The 21,688-nt window shown below is 44.7% G+C and overlaps 1 protein-coding gene across 1 annotated transcript in view; it reads right to left on the bottom strand.

The window, feature by feature from the left end:
* The window catches only part of LOC134503305 (leucine-rich repeat and fibronectin type III domain-containing protein 1-like protein), a 69,205-nt gene extending 47,824 nt beyond the window's left edge, over positions 1 to 21,381 (bottom strand). Inside the window, exon 1 of the mRNA XM_063312072.1 lies at positions 21,048 to 21,381. The gene's annotated coding sequence lies outside the window, so the exon portion shown is untranslated. The remainder of the gene's footprint in view (positions 1 to 21,047) is intronic.
* Between the last annotated feature and the right edge of the window lie 307 nt (positions 21,382 to 21,688).

Below are 21,688 nucleotides of genomic sequence, written 5' to 3'. Positions count from 1 at the left end.
CGTGTTGTACCATTTCTCCCAATGCTGCATCCTGAGAGCCACCAGAGAGGCAAGCACAGAAGCCTCACTATAACGCTAAGAATAAAACAGCCCCCCCACATCCCAACTCCCTGAAGCACTCCCAATGGGCCCTGAGATCCCCAGGAGTAACAAAAGGGTGACAATCTCTCCCTACCAGAGCAATTTACCCATCTTCACATCCAAGGTTACATAATCCTTTCAATTTAGACTTTGCTCTTTGGCATTTACCAATATTCTGATACAATGCTTAACAAACGAGTGCTACTTAAATGCTTATTGAGTGTTGTATTGTATGTTCAGATGTCACATTTGAAGACCTTGTTGGAATTATCAGAGGTCATCTCAGCATTGTCTCATAAGCAAAAGGGGGTCTCTCTAGCAAATGCATCTCTATTGTGTTTGTGGGATGTCACATGGGTCACCTGAGTTCCACTTCCTCCTTCTTCTTGGGTTTGGGGATTAACAATCTTCATTATCCTTCTGGCACACATGCAAGCAGGAGGTGCTGCAGGAATGCAGCTCTCGCCCTATAGAAAGTGTCTACAAAGAACCAGTGATGATTAAGTGCTTTCTACTATGAATCTACGTGTATCCAGATCTACTGAATAAAAGTAAGCTATCTCTATTTTCTTCATATAACTACTTCATATAACCATAACATATAACTCTCATATATGCTTTACTGGTGTCCCGTACTGTCTCAATACTAACTTCATTATTTAAATTCCATTCAAAAAATTCTTTTAATTTCTTTTTACAATCTTCCACAAATTCTTTATTTCTCAACAGACCTTCATTTAATCTCCACCTGTAATTTTTTGGATAGAGTTTTATACTCATTTGAACTGGATTGTGATCTGAGAAGGATCTGGGGAGAATTGTTACATCTGAAATTTTATTTGCCAAGCTCTTTGATAACCATATCATATCAATCCTGGAGAACGATTTAAATCTGTCTGAATAAAATGTGTAATCTCTTGCCATACCATTTTTGTGTCTCCAGGTGTCCACAATAGCCAAATTTTCCATTATTTCAAAAAAAGATTGGGGTAATTTTCCTTGATTATTTTTAATTTGCTGTTCAGATTTTCTATCAATAGTAGGTGAAGTGACCCCATTCCAATCTCCCATCACAATCCAGTTATTATAAGATAATTCAGAAAGTTAATTTAGTAAATTTTCATTAAAATTTTTCTGGTTTTCATTAGGGGTATATACTCCAACCAATGTTACTTTTACGTTTTGTAATTCTAATTCTATTATTATATATCTCCCATTTTTATCAGCACTTATTAGTTTAGAGTTGAGGTGGGGCTTTACATATATTGCAATTCCATTTGTTTTTTTTTTTCATTAGCTGCTATATATTCATTTCCTAATTTCTTATTTACCAGATACTTACTATCTTTTTTCGCAATATGGGTTTCTTGAAGACATATAATGTCCTGTTTCACTTTATATAGATAGTGAAAAACTTTTTTCCTTTTAGCTGGAGAGTTAGCTCCATTTATATTCCAGGAAAGACATTTTAGTTCACTCATTGGAGAGGAGTATCGCAAATTCTTTAGAACTTGAGGCTAGTTCCTCTATGTTCTGTTTTTCTATGTTCAAACATTTCCCTTTACTTTACTTTCTTGCCTGTCCCTTCTATCTGTATCCCCTTCTAGGTCTTTCTTATATTTTTAAGAAATTTCTGTGCTTTAAAAATGGTATTCAGTTTATATCTTTGTTGTTGAAACGTGACACTAACTCCTTCCAGTACTTCCCAACTGAAGGGGATTTTATTTCTTTTTAAAACTTCTGTAAGAAAGAAATATTCTCTTCTTTTTTTAAGTATTCTTAGTGGGACATCCTTCAATATCATAATTTCCTCTCCTTCAATATTAATCTTTTTCCTATAAGAGGCCTGTATTATCAGTTCTTTTGTCTTTTTCCAAGCAAATTCAATTATTATATCTCTTGGTGTCTGATGTGCTTTTACATATTTCGAATTAACTGAATATTTTTTCTATATCATCTTCTAATCTTTCTTCTTCCCATTCAATTAGACTAGCAAGCATTTGAATCACTATTTCTTTAATTTCCACCTCCTTTTTTTCAGGTACTCCTCTCAACCTAACACAATGTTCTTTCTCTTTTAACTCTAGCACAGTTAAACGGTCTAATTCAATATCATTCTCTACTTCTAATTTCTCCACTCTTTCTTTTACCTCTTGAATATCTGCCTTTATTCTTTTATCCATTGTCTCTAGTTTGGGATCTAGTTTTCTCAAATCCATCTATTTTCTCTTCCAGTAGCTGAGTTAAATTTTGAGTGATATTTTGAATGGTTTTTTGTGTAAAGTCCTCAAACATGGCTTTCAGCCATTCTCCTTCCCCCACTTCTGAACCTCTCCTATTCTGTCTCCTTCTATTCATTGTGGTTTAATATAAATCTTTCTCAAACTTATTTTATTTACTACTCCTAATACAATATTTATTTATCTATTACAACATACAGTATCTATTTCTAAGTATACAATTTATAAATATACAATTCAAAATAAACATATATAATTTCAGTGTGTTACAATATGGCGTAGAAAATTAATTAATTAATCCAGTTCTTTTTTTTCTCTGTTTCCAATGAAGACTTACAATAAAGGTTTTTCTCCCATAGATAAAGTTTTTTTTTCTTTTCCTCTTTTTCCCCACTTAGAAAGTTTCTTTTTTTCTTTTAAATCAGCAGTTATTGTTCTTTGGTAGAAGTGAAGGGGGCAGCAGAATTGCCTAGAAAGCTAGGCTACTCACACGGATTCTACAGATCTTGCTTCCAGGCTGCTTTTGTTATGGCGAAAGTGAAAGTAGAAGAAATTGAAGCTTTTGCCTGCCACTCTGAAGCCGCTGAAGCTCTTCGCTGGCAGCACTCTTCTTCTAGCACTGTCTCTGTGGATTGCTCGTCTCTCTGACTCCGCAAAGCCACCTCTTTTCTGCGCTGTAGATATTAAAAATCTCGAGCTCTTACAGTGCTTGTCCTGCCGCCATGCTCCTTCACCGGAAACCCCAATTATTCCCGCTATCTCTATTTTCTTCATATAACTACAGTGTGAAGACTGAATTTGTTTCTGAACGTAATTAAGCTTAATGTGCAAGTTCCTTTTTTGGTTCACCCTTCTACTCTGCAAGATTGCTGTTAGCTGCTTGGAGTTCTTTTATTAACCTTTAAAAGCTCCATCAGACTTGTGCCCTGGGTACAATTTGGGGTGGAAGGGGAGAACAAAGGGCCGGAAAAGAAGTAGCATACACAAATGGAAACCTATGCTAACCTTTCCCAAAAGGGATTGCAATGTCCCCCCAGATCCACTCAATCTTCTCGGAATTCATACTCTAGGGCCCTTGGCTCCGCATGAAACCAAGTCTTCTCTGCAATAACAGGTACTGACACGTGATATGATAGCAGTTTTCAAATATCTGCAGGGTTATCATACCGAAGAGGGACTTATACTCTGTTGTCCGAGAGGGCAGGACCAGAACCAAGAAGTAGGTTCAGGCAAGACTTCAGGTGGAAGTTCCTATCAGCCAGTGGAACAGGCTGCTACATACATAATGAGTTCCCCTGAACTGGAGGTCTTCAGACGCAGCCTAGATTCTCTGGGTGGCAGAGATATTCTAGTGGATTCTTTACCAAATAGCAGTTAGACAAGATGATTTACTAAGGTCCCTTGCACCTCTATCGTTCTAACATGGGAGCCTGAGAACTGCCTTCTTTGAGGTGGGGGTGTAAGTCAGTCCTATTTCCTCACCAGCCAAAGGTTGAGTCGCCCTTGAGCCTTTCGGTGTAGGAGGATCTTTTTCCATAGTTACTTGAGTTGCTGCCACCTGACCATGTTAATCACTTTTTCATTATTAATATCAATGTGTACCTCTTAATTATAAGCTTTTAGCTAAAATCATTCAAAGGGGAGGTTGCAAATTAAAAGCAATCCTGTTAAAGCCATTGTCACTCTAGTGGGTTAATGTAATAATGAAGGAATATTGTTGCCTTTTAAAATGAATAATATTTACTCATTTTAACTCTCTTACATTTCATCCAGTATTTCAAAATGTTGATGAACATAAAACTCTTGCACCCCCTGAGTGCAAAGTGTCCTCCCTGAAACAGCTGGCTCCAGTGGAGAAAAAATATGCAACTCCGTGCTCTGTCTAGCCACGATGACTGCAGGGTACACAGGCTCACAGGCCACCCAGCCCCGTGTCTACAAACAACTGCTGGCAAAGATTGCTGGGGACCAGCCAGTTGTGCATCAGTGTGGAATCAACATTCCAGGGAAAGGCATGGGAAAGAGCAAGGCATCTGAAGGTGAGGAGTCTCAGGAGAAGATATACCACAAAGCCTAAAACAAGGGTGGATTGGATCAGAAAAGCAAATCTGCTCCAGTGCAGAGTATCCTGTTGGAGGTCTCAGCAAATCAGCATGTCTCATTAGTATGTGGATGAGACATTCTAGGATGCAATTCTCTATGAGCTTTTGGAGGAAGCTGTTCATTGCCCTTCCCGCATTCCTTTGGTCCTTCCTCCTCCACCATCTGGGAAGGAAGCATGCTGCTCCTTCCCCTTCCATCTTGGGCCATGCAATGGGTCTAGTCAGGAGGTTCCCCCTTCTGCATGCAGCCTTTAGCAGCAGTGAGGGCGAAGGGTTAATTCAGTTTAGGGAAAAGAAAGGACGACCATTTTTCCTGAGTGGATGTAAGTGGACCAAATAAACGAGGAAGACTTTTCTTTTTACTTACTTTTGAACCTACTTTGTCTAAGTGTGTAATTCTTTATGCTTGGGTAGGCTAAGTGTGTAAGATCTGCAACCTATATTTCTCTAATGTGCTCATTAATGCTATTTTAGATAATAGCATTAATTATCTATAATAGCATTAATTATCTAATGCTATTAACTTTGCTGTGCGCATCTTTTCGCTGTATTAAGCTCTGCTCCATTCATTGGTCCACCAATGGCTTCATATCCAAGCTCTGCCTTTGCTCTTTTTAGTTTTGTCTTTTCTTTGCAACCTTTATTCTTCCAAACACAACCCTACTTGGGTTTTTGGAACTGCTCCTTCTGACCCTTTTCAGGCTGCTTTCTAAGCTTGTTCCCAGCATATGGTACATGGAAGTTGTTACTACTGTTGCTGTTGTGTTTATTTCTCACTTGGTTTTGTTCTACTCGGCATGCCTGTACCCAGCCACCATTATTTTCAAACTGCAGTTTCTCTCTATCAGTTCCACCCTTTCCAGACCAGTGGCACATCTGGAATTGAAAGCAGATTTTGTTCCTCTTGGGAGCCCAGACAGGTGTACAAAAAAACAACAATGCAATAATCTTCAGGAAAGCAATTCGGTAAAACCATCAATAGCAAAATGTCTACCTGTCTGATGCCTGACCCACATTTTTTTAATTAACACCTAGAAGAGAGGCTGCTTAGACAAGCTAGTTCTTCCTACTCTTGTGAGCTGTGAGGTAAGACGTTTCCAGCTTAGAAATGTTTTTAAAATGTGGTACTTGTAAAAACAGCTATCCAGACAAGTAGTTACTATTTATGTATTCTTTGGAGTCTGTGAATTCCAATTCCCTACACAGTATGACCAAGAATGGAATCAGAACCAGCCCTTCAAGGTGCAATAGAATAACAAAAATGTATAATCTACACCGACAGAATGCATGATATGGGTGTTAATTTTTATTTTATTCACAGAAAATATACAAAGGTTAAGGGTAGTTACATGGTATATTGAATACTTCCTAATTTTCCAGTGTCATAAACCACAGTTTAGTACAACTTCACATAAAAATCACTAGATCAGCAAAGGAATGTTGATAGTTAGCAGCTCACAATTATTTTTCCTGGATTCCATACTAGTCAGCTTACAGATTTACATTATCAGCACAGGGAAGTTTTCAAGCCAGCTCCAGACCGTGCAAACTTCTCTCTCTTCTCCACCTGCTGGCCTCATGCCAACAGCCTTTCAAAGATTTTGGAGGCCCATTAATGCAGAATTTCTTCCAAATGAGTAGAAGGCCAGCTCTGCCTGAATAGCTTTCCGAGGGCTTGGGCCTTTGGATTACAAGGTGCAGCACAATGCTCTCACAAGGGCACTGGGTTAGGGAGAGGACTACTGTACAGAGCCTCCTTCATCAATACATCAGGTGACATCTTTGGCAAGGAAGGGCGGGAACGATCCTTCCTCTTTCCTTTTCACCTGCCCTTTCTTCATGCTTCTGATTCAGCCCACTTGCACCTATGCCCTTCACTAGGGCACCGATACATTGGATGATGTGGGAAATGGTCACCATTTTTGGACAATTCCCAGTGGCTGATTCCACAGGGGGGAAAAAACTTTTTTAAACTGACAATCTGAGCAAAGAGCATGACCAAGTGCTGGGATCTTGGTACTTGATTGGGCAGGTATTCCAATCCCAATATAGTTTTCTGGAGTTTGAAGAATACTGAAACTCTCAGGACAGTTGCTCAAAGGAGAGGCTCTTAACTGGTCACAAACGCACTTTTCTTCTAAGGCACTTGAGGAGTAGGGTTAGAGTTAGCCTCCATGCCTGATGGGAGCTAACTAGGATGGGGGCTTAAATCGTGCTCAGGGAACCCTTGTCCAGACTAGCCAGAATTATGATGCAAAAAAGAAATGGTCTGTAGCACCATTTCCCAGCTCAAAAATATAGCAGTTAGGGTTGATGCCCAAGGTAACGCTAGCATCAGAAAATCCACTTGGCCCTGAACATAACAGCCTTCACAGCCCTCTACCATACAAATTTAATGAGCAAAGAAATGCTGAAAATAGCTTTTCCTGGATAATTGCCAAGTAAGTACAAACTTCCAACAAGATCCTAGAGCCTCAAAAGCAGTACCCCTTCCCCTCATGAAAAGCAAGATGTAACTAATGGGAAGTGTAGAGACCAAGGCTTACACTTTGGAGACTGACCATCTTCCAAAAGACAACCAGAGGACAACCCTCAGACATGGCAACTACGAGAAATATTCAGAAAAGAGAAACCCACCTACCATTGTTTAAAGCCCAGATTATTCTAAAGATACAAAGCAGAGGAAATATTGAGGAAAACTTCAATATTCAATTTCAATAATGGAACCAGGTAACCAGGGGGTGATGAGCTCCCTTCAATGAATGTGTTTAGATAGATAGCCATCTATTGGAGAGGTTTTATTTTTCATGGCCAAAATAACCTCTTCCTGCTCTGTGGCATCTGCAGTACAGAGAGAGAAGCTGCAGAACTTTTCAGCACTTCCCAGAAGCAATTATTGAAATGTTATGGGTGCCTTCGAGTTCATCTCACACTAGAACAGCTGCTAATATCCCCATTTCAGCTGACAAGGGAACCCTGCAGAGCGAGACCTGTGGCAGAGTGCTGGAAAGCGTTTGGCCCGAGAGATCAGAAAAATCACACACCAGGCATTTCTATAAAAATAAATGTATTTACAGAAAGCACAAAAACTTATTTTTACAAGCTTGTGCATTCACACGTGCTCAGAGAGGACTGGGAGGAAGGCTGTGTAGAAAAAAAAACAAAACTAACAAGCCCAGGAAAAATACCTCTCCAGGGCAATTAAAAGCTTTACTTATATGGTCATGCCTTTTCACACCCAAAACTAAGGATACTTAAGTTTGACCTTCTGACTCTGCCAGAGTGATTTGTTACCATAGTAACTTAATGGCTTGCTCCTGCAAAAAACAAGGAAATGCCAACACTCCCCTTTGTTTTGCTAAGGAGTAAGACACAAACCTTCAGCAAAGGATCGTTACCTTGTCGTGGTGCTGGAGCTTGAGCACCTCAATGATGCCATGAGCTAAACCGTGAAGGGCCACCCAAGACGGGAAGGTCATGACAGAGAGGTCAGACTAAATGCGATCCCTGAGGAAGGTAATGGCAACCCACCTCAGTATTCTTGCCGTGAAAACTAAATGGATCAGTACAACCAGAGATATGTCGGTATACCATCGGAAGATGAGACCCCCAGGTCGGAAGATGGTCAAAATGCTACTGGGGAGGAACAGAGGATGAGCTCAACTAGCCCCAGACGTGATGACGCAGCTAGCTCAAAGCCGAAAGGACGGCTAGCGGCCGACGGTGCTGGTGGTGAACGGCGAATCCGATGTTCTAAGGATCAACACACCATCGGAACCTGGAATGTAAGATCTATGAGCCAGGGCAAATTGGATGTGGTTATTGGTGAGATGTCAAGATTAAAGATAGACATTCTGGGCGTCAGTGAACTGAAATGGACTGGAATGGGCCACTTCACATCAAATGACCACCAGATCTACTACTGCAGACAAGAGGACCACAGAAGAAATGGAGTAGCCTTCATAATTAATAGCAAAGTGGCTAAAGCAGTGCTTGGATACAACCCAAAAAACGATAGAATGATCTCAATTCGAATTCAGGGCAAGCCATCTAACATCACAGTGATCCAAATATACGCCCCAACCACAAATGCTGAAGAAGCTGAAGTAGAGCAGTTCTATGAGGATCTGCAGCACCTACTGGACAACACGCCTCAAAGAGATGTTATTTTCATCACAGGAGACTGGAATGCTAAGGTGAGCAGTCAAATGACACCTCGAATTACAGGTAAGTATGGCCTGGGAGAACAAAACGAAGCAGGACACAGGCTGATAGAATTTTGCCAAGACAATTCACTCTGCATAACAAACACTCTCTTCCAACAACCTAAGAGACGGCTTTATACATGGACTTCACCAGATGGACAACACCGAAATCAGATTGATTACATCCTTTGCAGCCAAAGGTGGCGGACATCTGTACAGTCGGTAAAAACAAGGCCTGGAGCTGACTGTAGTTCAGATCATGAACTTCTTCTTGCACAATTTAGGATCAGACTAAAGAGATTAGGGAAGACCCACAGATCAGCTAGATATGAGCTCACTAATATTCCTAAGGAATATGCAGTGGAGGTGAAGAATAGATTTAAGGGACTGGACTTAGTAGATAGGGTCCCGGAAGAACTCTGGACAGAAGTTGGCAGCATTGTTCAGGAGGCGGCAATAAAATACACCCAAAGAAAGAGAAAACCAAGAAGGCAAAATGGCTGTCTGCTGAGACACTAGAAGTAGCCCAAGAAAGAAGGAAAGCAAAAGGCAACAGTGATAGGGGGAGATATGCCCAATTAAATGCAAAATTCCAGAGGTTAGCCAGAAGAGATAAGGAATTATTTTTAAACAAGCAATGCGCGGAAGTGGAAGAAGACAATAGAATAGGAAGGACAAGAGACCTCTTCCAGAAAATTAGAAACATTGGAGGTAAATTCCAGGCCAAAATGGGTATGATCAAAAAAAAGATGGCAAGGACCTAACAGAAGAAGAAGAGATCAAGAAAAGGTGGCAAGAATATACAGAAAACCTGTATAGGAAGGATAACAATATCGGGGATAGCTTTGACGGTGTGGTCAGTGAGCTAGAGCCAGACATCCTGAAGAGTGAGGTTGAGTGGGCCTTAAGAAGCATTGCTAATAACAAGGCAACAGGAGACGACGGCATCCCAGCTGAACTGTTCAAAATCTTGCAAGATGATGCTGTCAAGGTAATGCATGCTATACGCCAGCAAATTTGGAAAACACAAGAATGGCCATCAGACTGGAAAAAATCAACTTATATCCCCATACCAAAAAAGGGAAACACTAAAGAATGTTCAAACTATCGAACAGTGGCACTCATTTCACATGCCAGTAAGGTAATGCTCAAGATCCTGCAAGGTAGACTTCAGCAGTTCATGGAGCGAGAATTGCCAGATGTACAAGCTGGGTTTAGAAAAGGCAGAGGAACTAGAGACCAAATTGCCAATATCCGCTGGATCATGGAAAAAGCCAGGGAGTTTCAGAAAAACATCTATTTCTGTTTTATTGACTATTCTAAAGCCTTTGACTGTGTGGACCATAACAAATTGTGGCAAGTTCTTAGTGGTATGGGGATACCAAGTCATCTTGTATGCCTCCTGAAGAATCTGTATAACAACCAAGTAGCAACAGTAAGAACAGACCACGGAACAACAGACTGGTTTAAGATTGGGAAAGGAGTACGGCTGTATACTCTCACCCTACCTATTCAACTTGTATGCAGAACACATCATGCGACAAGCTGGCCTTGAGGAATCCAAGGCTGGAGTTAAAATCTCTGGAAGAAACATTAACAATCTCAGATATGCAGATGATACCACTTTGATGGCTGAAAGTGAAGAGGAACTGAGGAGCCTTATGATGAAGGTGAAAGAAGAAAGTGCAAAAGCTGGTTTGCAGCTAAACCTCAAAAAAACCAAGATTATGGCAACCAGCTTGATTGATAACTGGCAAATAGAGGGAGAAAATGTAGAAGCAGTGAAAGAGTTTGTATTCCTAGGTGCAAAGATTACTGCAGATGCTGACTGCAGTCAGGAAATCAGAAGACGCTTAATCCTTGGAAGAAGAGCAATGACAAATCTCGATAAAATAGTTAAGAGCAGAGACATCACACTGACAAGAAAGGCCCGCATAGTTAAAGCAATGGTGTTCCCTGTAGTAACATATGGCTGCGAGAGCTGGACCATAAGGAAGGCTGAGCGAAGGAAGATCGATGCTTTTGAACTGTGGTGTTGGAGGAAAATTCTGAGAGTGCCTTGGACTGCCAGAAGATCCAACCAGTCCATCCTCCAGGAAATAAAGCCAGACTGCTCACTTGAGGGAATGATATTAAAGGCAAAACTGAAATACTTTGGCCACATAATGAGAAGACAGGACACCCTGGAGAAGATGCTGATGCTAGGGAGAGTGGAAGGCAAAAGGAAGAGGGGTCGACCAAGGGCAAGATGGATGGATGATATTCTAGAGGTGACGGACTCGTCCCTGGGGGAGCTGGGGGTGTTGACGACCGACAGGAAGCTCTGGCGTGGGCTGGTCCATGAAGTCACGAAGAGTCGGAAGCGACTAAACGAATAAACAACAAAACAAGACACAAACCAATTTTCTTTGTGAACTCTGTATGTCTTGGTAGAGCAAGAGGTTTGGTTAAAATATCAGCAATCATGTCTTTTGATTCACAATATTTTAACGTTATTTCCCCTTTGGCTATCATGTCTTCGATATATTGATATCTAATATCTAATATCTGTATGTTTTGTCCTATTCTTGCAAGCTTCAGATTTTGCCATTGCAATGCAAGCTTGATTACCCTCATAAACAGTTACAGGCTGGTTCACTTCCATGCCTACGTCTTTTAACAACTGTTTAAACCATACAACCTCGTTACAGTTTTGTGCTAGGGAATAAAACGCTGCTTCTGCAGTTGAAAGAGCAACAAGTGTTTGCTTTCTAGAATGCCAGCCTAAGCTTGACCCAGCAAATTGAATTAAAATCCCAGAAGTGGATTTCCTGTCATTGACATCAGCTCCCCAGTCAGAATCGGCAAAAGCCTGCAATTTCTCTGTTCCACAGGCATGTAGCTTCAGGCAATAATTCTTTGTTCCTTGCATTAACCTCTTCAATGCTGCTTTTCCAGTAGATGTCGGCTTCTCTACCTGTCTACAGAATTTAAGATATCTGGGTGAGAGTGATTTGCAATGTACAGTAAACTTCTAATTGCAGATCTATATTTCTCTGCCTCAGTTAATTGAGTTTCTCCTATTTCTTTCTGAAAATCTGGTATCATAGGAGTAGAGACTGGTTTACAGTCTTGCATGTTAAAATCCTCTAGGAGCCTTTGAATTTTACTACATTGGCTGAACAGAAAGCTACAATCCTTCTCCCTGTGTATTTCCAAGCCTAGGTAATTTGTCACTGTTCCAAAGCTTTTTAATGTGAAATGGCTTTTCATGCAGGCTTCAAAATCAAGCCTTTTTCTGTTGATGTGAACAGCAGCAAATCATCAACATAAATGCACAGACACATACAGTATTGTTTGTCTTTCTTCACATATACACATGGATCTGCTTTTCCTTTTACAAAACCAAAATTCTGCAGTTTTTCATCTAATTTTTGGTTCCAGGATCTAGCAGCCTGTTTTAACCCATAGATTGACTTCTGCAGTTCACAGACTAGATTCTCCCCTTTTTCATAGCCAGGGGGTTGCTGCATGTATAATTTGTGGTCTAAACCACCATAGAGAAATGCAGTTTGAATGTCATAGTGGCGAACTGACATTCCTTTGAGTGCAGCAATTTTTAACAGTAACCTAATTGATTCACCTTTAATAACTAGTGCAAAAGTCTTGTCAAAATCTAAATCTTTCCTTTGAGTGAACCCTTTTGCAACCAACCTTGCTTTATATTTTTGGATTTTTCCATCAGCATCCCTTTTCAGTTTGAAAACCCACCTACAACCTAGACAGCGTTCATTTGGAGGTAGATTTACCAGTTTCCATGTTTTGTTTCAAGGATGCTAACTCCTGTTGCATGGCAGAATGCCAATTTTGTGCAATCTCAGATGGTAAAGCATTCACTTGTTCTAAGGACTCAAGTTCTGTGAATATGTGAAAAGCCTTTACTGTTTCAGCCTGAAAACATGATGGAGGAATGCCTTTATTACTCCTCTGAGACCTGCGAGGTAATACAGGGCTTAAATTTTGACTCCTATCACTTTCTTGGGAAGCATCTGTCTCATCAGACAGATCTTCAGTTTGCTCTTCTGGCTTAATGTCCTCATCAGGCAAAAGATCACTATCAGCAAGTCCTTGCTGTTTTGTTGTAGTTAGATCAACTGGAGAGCTAGAATTTAATCTCCCCATTTTGCTCAACAAAAGAAGCACTTTTGCTAATTATTAATTTCTCTCCCACTATGAACCTGTAGCTCCTTTGGCTTTGGGAGACCGTCCTCTCCTGCTGCCTTGTTATTAGCAATGCTTCTTAAGGCCCATTCAACCTCACTCTTCAGGATGTCTGGCTCTTAACTCACTGACCACACTGTCAAAGCTACCCCCGATATTGTTATCCTTCCTATACAGGTCTTCCGTATATTCTTGCCACTTTTTCTTGATCTCTTCTTCTTCTGTTAGGTCCTTGCCATCTTTGTTTTAGATCATACCCATTTTTGCCTGGAATTTACCTCCGATGTTTCTAATTTTCTGGAAGAGGTCTCTTGTCCTTCCTGTTCTATTGTCTTCTTCCACTTCCGCGCATTGCTTGTTTAAAAATAATTCCTTATCTCTTCTGGCTAACCTCTGGAATTTTGCTTTTAATTGGGCATATCTCCCCCTATCGCTGTTGCCTTTTGCTTTCCTTCTTTCTTGGGCTACTTCTAGTGTCTCAGCAGACAGCCATTTTGCCTTCTTGGTTTTCTTTCTTTGGGATGTATTTTGTTGCCGCCTCCTGAACAATGTTGCGAACTTCTGTCCATAGTTCTTCTGGGACCCTATCTACTAAGTCCAGTCCCTTAAATCTATTCTTCACCTCCACTGCATATTCCTTAGGAATATTAGTGAGCTCATATCCAACTGATCTGTGGGTCTTCCCTAATCTCTTTAGTCTGATCCTAAATTGTGCAATAAGAAGTTCATGATCTGAACTACAGTCAGCTCCAGGTCTTGCTTTTACCGACTGGATAGATGTCCGCCATCTTTGGCTGCAAAGGATGTAGTCAATCTGATCTCGGTGTTGTCCATCTGGTGAAGTCCACATATAAAGCCGTCTCTCAGGTTGTTGGAAGAGAGTGTTTGTTATGCAGAGTGAGTTGTCTTGGCAAAATTCTATCAACCTATGTCCTGCTTCGTTTTGTGCTCCCAGGCCATGCTTACCTGTAATTCCAGGTGTAATTTGACTGCCCACCTTAGCATTCCAGTCTCCTGTGATGAAAGTAACATCTCTTTTAGGCGTATTGTCCAGTAGGTGCTGCAGATCCTCATAGAACTGATCTACTTCAGCTTCTTCAGCATCTGTGGTTGGGGCGTATATTTGGATCACTGTGATGTTAGATGGCTTGCCCTGAATTTGAATTGAGATCATTCTATCATTTTTTGGATTGTATCCGAGCACTGCTTTAGCCACTTTACTATTAATTATGAAGGCTACTCCATTTCTTCTGTGGTCCTCTTGTCCACAGTAGTAGATCTGGTGGTCATTTGATGTGAAGTGGCCCATTCCAGTCCATTTCAGTTCACTGACGCCCAAAATGTCTATCTTTAATCTTGACATCTCACCAATAACCACATCCAATTTGCCCTGGCTCACAGATCTTACATTCCAGGTTCCAATGGTGTGTTTATCCTTAGAACATCAAATTCGTCGTTCACCACCAGCACCGTTGGCTGCTTGCCATCCTTTCGGCTTTGAGCTAGCTGTGTCATCACATCTGAACTCATCCTCTGTTCCTCCTCAGTAGCATTTTGACCATCTTCCGACCTGGGGCTCTCATCTTCCAATGGTATACCGACATCTCTGGTTGTACTGATCCATTTAGTTTTCACGGCAAGAATACTGGGGTGGGTTGCCATTACCTTCCCCAGGGATCGCATTTAATCTGACCTCTCTGTCATGACCTTCCTGTCTTGGGTGGCCCTTCATGGTTTAACTCATGGCATCATTGAGGTGCTCAAGCTCCAGCACCACAACAAGGCAACGATCCTTTGCTGAAGGTCCTTTCTAATACAAAAGGGTAAAACTGATTTCCTTTGCCCCAAAACTTCTCCTAGATTCTTTCTTACAAGACAGGATAAATTATGGATTTAAAACTCTTGTTTTCTGTTTTGCCTGCTCCCCTTTATCTGAGACCACCACATATTCTGCTGACAGAACAATTCATACCTAAGAGGCTAGGGAGAGGCAACCTACCAAGCTCCTTGGCACCTCTTAATGTATCTGCAGCTGCTAAGTGGCACAGATGAAGCCAAGACGGCTAGTTTCCCTGTTAATCCAACTGCACATAAGAACCAGTTTTCAGCATGAATGCCCAAGGCCTAGCCCCTAAAGAGGGGCTCTGAATGAAGGACACACTCCCTTTGTGAAAACAATGCCTATACATGTTTTTTTAAACAAAGATGGGTCTCTCTCTCCAAACTCGGACAAGTCAGGAGGAACATGTTCGGTGGTGATGCCCACCTTCCCACACACACATTTTGTGTTTCTTTTGCCCAGGATCCAGGACTGAAGGAAAGGGAGAGATCCCCATGTTAGGTTGTATTCTGGAGACCTGGCAAAGTCAGAATTTTGACAGCCAACATACAAAGCAAGGGAAGCTGGACCACCAGACTCCAGAAGCAGGAATATCTAGCCTGCCTGTCATGAGTACTGATGGTGAGCTGGAAGGGGCCTCTATCCAGGGGGGAAAACACATGCGTAGTACTGAGGAATTAAGCAGCCATTCAAAGAGACACAGATCAGACCCACCTTAACTTTTGGGGTTTATCTGTCTGGGTTTTTCCCACGCTTCTTCAGTTTGTTAGGATTCTGTTTTATGTAGCAGTAATAAACACTAGAGACCTACTCCTCATCTCAGCGTGATTTCTGACTTGTTAGGACACTGCCCCTCCCTTAGCCCTGATGCTATAGCAGACTGCCTCAGCACACAGCAGCTCCACTATGCCAACAGCCACCAACTCCACCAGCCACATATTTATCAAATCTTTTAGTCATCCAAGAAAGCCACAATTGATAGCAATTTTTTAACCATGCTAGATTGTCCATTATTGTACCCAGTATTAATCTAGCACTGTCCTTTTCCAAAACCCCTTCAAACCAAAAAGTCTCATTACCTACACTCAAGAAAATACTTCTCTAGCTACATCAGAACAAAACCTCCTGAAACATGCACACAGCCAGGGATGATTATGATCTTTTCCATTTCCCAAAATGCACACCACAGAATCTGAGGCCTGCTGCAGGAAAAAGTTGGGCCCACCCCCTTCCTACTCAAGGTAGGTTTTACCACATGAGCACCATAGGAGTCACAACCCCCCCCCCACCATCCCCCTGGGACATCACAAGCAGCAGCAGCAACGAGGAAGATGGAGCCAAGACCCAGGAAATGCTGAGGCACTCATAGAACAAGGTGAGGGTTATGTGATCCAGCAGGAAAAACTCCTCCCTTAGCTTGGGAAAGACATAGTTCACCTTCAGCAAGAGAAGCCTTGGAAACAGGCCAGGCAGCATCTCTTCGTTAGGCTGCACCTTCACTCACATTACAACCCATGTATTTCTTTAGCAGCAGCAGCAGTTATTTATTTATTTGTTTGTTTATTTAATTTTTATCCCGCCTTTATTATTTACTCCTAATCTACGCAATCATTGAAGTTCTATGGGCAGAAAATGCATTTGCTTAAAACATTTGTTGTTGTTTATTCGTTTAGTCGCTTCCGACTCTTCGTGACTTCATGGACCAGCCCACGCCAGAGCTTCCTGTCGGTCGTCAACACCCCCAGCTCCCCCAGGGACGAGTCCGTCACCTCTAGAATATCATCCATCCATCTTGCCCTTGGTCGGCCCCTCTTCCTTTTGCCTTCCACTCTCCCTAGCATCAGCATCTTCTCCAGGGTGTCCTGTCTTCTCATTATGTGGCCAAAGTATTTCAGTTTTGCCTTTAATATCATTCCCTCAAGTGAGCAGTCTGGCTTTATTTCCTGGAGGATGGACTGGTTGGATCTTCTGGCAGTCCAAGGCACTCTCAGAATTTTCCTCCAACACCACAGTTCAAAAGCATCGATCTTCCTTCGCTCAGCCTTCCTTATGGTCCAGCTCTCGCAGCCATATGTTACTACAGGGAACACCATTGCTTTAACTATGCGGGCCTTTCTTGTCAGTGTGATGTCTCTGCTCTTAACTATTTTATCGAGATTTGTCATTGCTCTTCTTCTAAGGATTAAGCGTCTTCTGATTTCCTGACTGCAGTCAGCATCTGCAGTAATCTTTGCACCTAGGAATACAAACTCTTTCACTGCTTCTACATTTTCTCCCTCTATTTGCCAGTTATCAATCAAGCTGGTTGCCATAATCTTGGTTTTTTTGAGGTTTAGCTGCAAACCAGCTTTTGCACTTTCTTCTTTCACCTTCATCATAAGGCTCCTCAGTTCCTCTTCACTTTCAGCCATCAAGGTGGTATCATCTGCATATCTGAGATTGTTAATGTTTCTTCCAGAGATTTTAACTCCAGCCTTGGATTCCTCAAGCCCAGCTTGTCGCATGATGTGTTCTGCGTACAAGTTGAATAGGTAGGGTGAGAGTATACAGCCCTGCCGTACTCCTTTCCCAATCTTAAACCAGTCTGTTGTTCCGTGGTCTGTTCTTACTGTTGCTACTTGGTCGTTATACAGATTCTTCAGGAGGCAGACAAGATGACTTGGTATCCCCATACCACTAAGAACTTGCCACAATTTGTTATGGTCCACACAGTCAAAGGCTTTAGAATAGTCAATAAAACAGAAATAGATGTTTTTCTGAAACTCCCTGGCTTTTTCCATGATCCAGCGGATATTGGCAATTTGGTCTCTAGTTCCTCTGCCTTTTCTAAACCCAGCTTGTACATCTGGCAATTCTCGCTCCATGAACTGCTGAAGTCTACCTTGCAGGATCTTGAGCATTACCTTACTGGCATGTGAAATGAGTGCCACTGTTCGATAGTTTGAACATTCTTTAGTGTTTCCCTTTTTTGGTATGGGGATATAAGTTGATTTTTTCCAGTCTGATGGCCATTCTTGTGTTTTCCAAATTTGCTGGCATATAGCATGCATTACCTTGACAGCATCATCTTGCAAGATTTTGAACAGTTCAGCTGGGATGCCGTCGTCTCCTGTTGCCTTGTTATTAGCAATGCTTCTTAAGGCCCACTCAACCTCACTCTTCAGGATGTCTGGCTCTAGCTCACTGACCACACCGTCAAAGCTATCCCCGATATTGTTATCCTTCCTATACAGGTTTTCTGTATATTCTTGCCACCTTTTCTTGATCTCTTCTTCTTCTGTTAGGTCCTTGCCATCTTTGTTTTTGATCATACCCATTTTGGCCTGGAATTTACCTCCAATGTTTCTAATTTTCTGGAAGAGGTCTCTTGTCCTTCCTATTCTATTGTCTTCTTCCACTTCCGCGCATTGCTTGTTTAAAAATAATTCCTTATCTCTTCTGGCTAACCTCTGGAATTTTGCATTTAATTGGCCATATCTCCCCCTATCACTGTTGCCTTTTGCTTTCCTTCTTTCTTGGGCTACTTCTAGTGTCTCAGCAGACAGACATTTTGCCTTCTTGGTTTTCTCTTTCTTTGGGATGTATTTTGTTGCCGCCTCCTGAACAATGCTGCCAACTTCTGTCCAGAGTTCTTCCGGGACCCTATCTACTAAGTCCAGTCCCTTAAATCTATTCTTCACCTCCACTGCATATTCCTTAGGAATATTAGTGAGCTCATATCTAGCTGATCTGTGGGTCTTCCCTAATCTCTTTAGTCTGATCCTAAATTGTGCAAGAAGTAGTTCGTGATCTGAACTACAATCAGCTCCAGGCCTTGTTTTTACCGACTGTACAGATATCCACCACCTTTGGCTGCAAAGGATGTAGTCAATTTTATTTCGGTGTTGTCCATCTGGGGAAGTCCATGTATAAAGCCATCTCTTAGGTTGTTGGAACAGAGTGTTTGTTATGCAGAGTGAATTGTCTTGGCAAAATTCTATCAGCCCGTTTTGTTCTCCCAGGCCATACTTACCTGTAATTCGAGGTGTCATTTGACTGCCCACCTTAGCATTCCAGTCTCCTGTGATGAAAATAACATCTCTTTTAGGCGTGTTGTCCAGTAGGTGCTGCAGATCCTCATAGAACTGCTCTACTTCAGCTTCTTCAGCATTTGTGGTTGGGCCGTATATTTGGATCACTGTGATGTTAGATGGCTTGCCCTGAATTCGAATTGAGATCATTCTGTCGTTTTTTGGGTTGTATCCAAGCACTGCTTTAGCCACTTTACTATTAATTATGAAGGCTACTCCATTTCTTCTGTGGTCCTCTTGTCCGCAGTAGTAGATCTGGTGGTCATTTGATGTGAAGTGGCCCATTCCAGTCCATTTCAGTTCACTGATGCCCAGAATATCTATCTTTAATCTTGACATCTCACCAATAACCACATCCAATTTGCCCTGGCTCATAGATCTTACATTCCAGGTTCCGATGGTGTGTTGATCCTTAGAACATCGGATTCGCCGTTCACCACCAGCACCGTCGGCCGCTAGCCGTCCTTCCGGCTTTGAGCTAGCTGCGTCATCACGTCTGGGGCTAGTTGAGCTCATCCTCTGTTCCTCCCCAGTAGCATTTTGACCATCTTCCGACCTGGGGGTCTCATCTTCCGATGGTATACCGACATATCTCTGGTTGTACTGATCCATTTAGTTTTCACGGCAAGAATACTGAGGTGGGTTGCCATTACCTTCCCCAGGGATCGCATTTAGTCTGACCTCTCTGTCATGACCTTCCCGTCTTGGGTGGCCCTTCACGGTTTAGCTCATGGCATCATTGAGGTGCTCAAGCTCCAGCACCACGACAAGGTAACGATCCTTTGCTGAAGGCTTAAAACATTAAACAGTTCTAAAAACATTTTAAAAGAAAAACAATAAAATGCTATTGGTGAACCACACAGAAAACATAAAAAGCACCCTTGGCAGTACATAGGTCTGTAGGGCATCCTCCAGCATGCTCCTCCTCCACGGGGTCCACGGCCCCTCCCCCCAACTCGGCAGTAAGCAGAACCCTAGAGTGAGAAGCCTTGGCTCCCAGCACACCGGCCAGCCTCGGCAGCGCGGCTGGGCCGGGCACAAGGCCTCTCCTCCTGTGCGCCGGAGCACACCAAAATCACATCCCGGTGTCCCGCCTTGCTCCCACGGCACCCTCTTCTTCCCACCCCACCCGTGAGAGAGACAGGCTTCGAGCGCCACTCGCTGGGTCTCTGCTATTTTGTCGGGGGAAGAAGAGGGGATGGGGGGACGGAATGTCGAGTCGTGCCGCAACGAGCCTCCCTCCGCAGCCCGTCGAAAGGCACCGCAGCGACTTTCAAAGTCCAGCAGCCGGGATGCGCACCGGCCACTTTTGCCGAGCGAAGGCCGCGCACCAACCAGCAAGCGCCCCCCCTCCCCCCCGCACACTGGCGGGCAAGGCCGGCGATCTGGCCCTGTTGCGGACGGGGGACGGAACGCACGGGCGTACCCGGCGCGCTCCCACCGTTCTGCCAACCAGGGCTAGGCCGAAGACAGCCAACGGGCCTCGCTTCGCCGGCGCTCCGGGGCGCGAGAAAAAAGCTGGCACCCAGAGCAGCGCGGCTCCCGCCTACGAAAAGGGAACTCCGCCGGCGGCGAAAGCTGCCCTGCAGAGAGGCCCCCGCCCCGCCGCCCCAAGACCTGCAGAAGGGCAGCCCACCGGACTTTCCCGGTGAAGACCAAAGAAGGGAGCGAGACTTGGCGCGCGCGAGAGAGAGAGGCGAGCGCGCCTCGGCGGGGCTGGAGACCAGACGCGTCCGACACCGGCCGGCTTCCCTCCGCGCGGCCAGGCCTGGCCCCAGCCGCGGCCCCCGAGCCCAAGCTCTCTGCCTCTCGCCAGGCCCTGCCCGGCCCTGCCCTGCCCAAGGCCCTTCGTTCTCCGGCTCGGCCTGAGGCTGCCTCGGCGCCATGGGGAAGCAAGCGTTGCCACTCCCCACGAGGTGTTCCCCGCCGCCAGGTGGGCACCCCGGAGGGCATTCCAGAGTGACCAGTAGAGGCCGCACCTGAGCCGCCAGCAAGGGGGCCTCCATCCCGGGGAGGCCTGGCGCGAGGTGGAAACAGGCCGGTTCCTCCAGCAGCAAGAGCGCGCGCGCAGCCCCCACCCCCACCAGGCCAAGGCGGGCCTCGAAGAGCCTCAACCCGCCTCCCCCGCGGTCCCTGCTTCACAACCACGCGGCGCTGGCGGAAAAGCAGAGGCGCCTGCGGGCCACACCGCAGCCCCGCCGCAGCTCCCCCGCAGCCGGGAGTCCAAAGGAGCGCAAACACGCCCCTCGGCGCTCCCGCCCCCAATTGCCGCCCTAGGGCCGGAACCCGCCCCCCGACTCGCTCCTCACCTTGAGACCTGCCATCCGTCGGGGAGAAGCTCGCCCCGCCTGCGACCGGCCCCTTGAGAGCGAAAACAGCCCCGTCCCCCCGGGGAGCAAGCAAGAACGGGTCGCTCAGCTCCGTCCAGATCCAACGCTCCGGCCGGGAAGCCCGGCCGCTCCCGGCGACTCCTCCGCCTCCTCCCCGAAGGCTGACCCGGGTCACGGGCGATGACTGCGCAATTCCGGACAAGGCGAAGGTGGGCTGCTGCCGCCGCCGCCTCGACGCCCCTCTGGCCGCGCGCTTTTACCTGGCCTGACGGCCGCCCTCCGCGGCCGCGCCTCCTCTGCGCGCCCGAGCTGGTGGGCGAGGCCGGCCATGCGCCCGCCCGTAGAGGCTCGTCCTGCCGGCTCGTCACACGCGCGGCGCCAGTCCGCCGGCGTTGCGCCCCCTTCGCCCAGCAGCCGACTCTAGCGGGGCCCGAACTGCCGACGAGGCGAACGCGGGGGCGCCGCCTTCTCCCACGGCTCTCCCGGCTCCTGTCCGCTTTGCGCTCCGGCGCGGCCGCCGCAACCGAGCAGGCCCGGTAGCCGCCGCCCGGGCGGCACACGCATACCCGCTAAGGAAGCCCGTCCGCGGCCGTCACTGCTGGAGGCGGAAGGGCGGCCGC

Source organism: Candoia aspera, chromosome 10 (genome assembly GCF_035149785.1).
Source record: "Candoia aspera isolate rCanAsp1 chromosome 10, rCanAsp1.hap2, whole genome shotgun sequence".
Taxonomy (NCBI): Eukaryota; Metazoa; Chordata; class Lepidosauria; order Squamata; family Boidae; genus Candoia; species Candoia aspera.
Note: the sequence above shows the minus strand (reverse complement) of the source record. Positions and strands in the feature narration are given on the sequence as shown.